At 38.5% G+C, this 1,769-nt stretch overlaps 1 non-coding gene across 1 annotated transcript; it reads right to left on the reverse strand.

The window, feature by feature from the left end:
* Positions 1-803: 803 nt before the first annotated feature.
* On the reverse strand, positions 804-907 carry LOC124899829. The gene has a single exon (XR_007057393.1). It is a non-coding gene; the product is annotated as a small nucleolar RNA R71 (small nucleolar RNA).
* Positions 908-1,769: the final 862 nt, after the last annotated feature.

Here is a 1,769-nt window from a genome sequence, read left to right on the forward strand (position 1 = left end):
ACCCTCTCTATTCTTAATCTAAAATCAAAAGTGTTATATTAGTGCTTTGTTAGTTCATGAACCATCTCTAAATCAAAACCCCCCCATTTTATTTTACATGCCTCATTTATTATCATTTTGGGTAAACTTGTAGTAACTAGGACACCCATAAGATTTGAAGACTACAATTAGCTCCTTGTTGATTCAATACCAACTCTAGTTTGGTTGTTTGGCAATGATCGCCTCACCCCTTAATCATGGGAGTGAGTTGAGCACTATCAAAATGGCACTATTATTGGGGAGTGAAATATAGATATCACTTGTACGGTGTGATTCTTACTTGGGAATACCCGAGGTGATATCATTTACTTTATTTGTTATATTTAATTCTTGTTTTAGGTGATTGGAGTTTTAACGTAAGAATGAGTGATAGTGCAATATGGGACCCTTTGATGCCCCTCTAGATGATAAGGACCCACTAACTAAAGAGGGTAAACAAGCGCGATCCATATCCCACTAACTAAAGGGAAACGGAGTCTTCCATGTGACTAGAGTCATGCTTCACATATTGCAAATGAAAGGATTGTATGGAGGTCAAGCCTTTGATGACCCAAATTTCTATTTGAAGAATTTTGTGGAAGTGTGTGCACTATTCAATTATCACACATTACTAAAGAGTCCATTAGGCTTTACCTTTTCCCATACTCATTAATGAGTGAGGCAGTTTCATGGCTCCACTCACTTACACTGGCTCATTTAAATCTTGGGATGAGCTTACTAAGGTGTTTCTTGATAGATATTTCCTACCATAAAAAATGCTTTAAAAATGGGATGAGATTATAAATTTGTGGCAAATGAATGGAGAACCATTGTTTGAAGCATGGGAGAGGTTTAATGGTAAGCTTGCTCAATGCCCAAATCATGAAGTCCCAGAGAAAATGCTTATCTAGATCTTCTTCCATGCCTTTGATCCATTAAACAAAATAGTGGTAGATAATGCGGTGGGTGGTTCCCTAGTGAATTTGTACCACCATGTAGCCTTTCTATTGATTGGAAAGTGTCTAAACAAAATTGAGATTGTCATAACCGAAGCCCCAAATATTCCTTTTACCACTTCGATGGTCGATAATGAACAAAGAAAGCAGAATGAAGAAAAGGAGGAGAACATGTCAAAAATAATGACCCGACTCAAACTCTTGACAAAGAATGTTATGGGCGCACCCGCAAAAGCGGCCAACTTTGTAGCATTAAAATATTATGAAGATAATGAAGAGAAAAAGAAGTTGGATAAGGAAATCTGCTATTTCACTAACTACTCGGGGGGTTTCCGCCCCAGCAATCAAAGGCAAGGTGGGAATCAAGGTTGGATGGACCGTAAGAGGCATAGAGATTGGAGGGATTAGGAATGTGACTATGGTTGTTATGTTCCTCCTCGTGATAAGGCCAAATCCAAAGAGTCAAATATCGTCGACCCCAATAAGTTTAATACCAAGGATGTGTTGGCAAGGATCTTGAGTAGATTGGAAGGTACAGACAAAATGGTCTGTGAATTGAAGGGTGACTTTTCCCAATGCTTTCAAATAGTGGTGTTTTATTTTGCCTCTATCAAGAAATTGGAGACCTAAGTTGGGCAAATCTCCGCACAATTAACTGTAAGGCCTAGAGGTGGACTTCAAAGTGACACAATTGCTAACCCCAAGAATGATGTGTAAGTCCTAGTAATTGTCACAAGGAGTCATAAAACACTTAATGAACCCATTGGGGAAACTTGATTGAAAATCTTCCCAAAG

This window comes from Capsicum annuum, chromosome 6 (assembly GCF_002878395.1).
Source record: "Capsicum annuum cultivar UCD-10X-F1 chromosome 6, UCD10Xv1.1, whole genome shotgun sequence".
NCBI classification, from domain to species: Eukaryota; Viridiplantae; Streptophyta; class Magnoliopsida; order Solanales; family Solanaceae; genus Capsicum; species Capsicum annuum.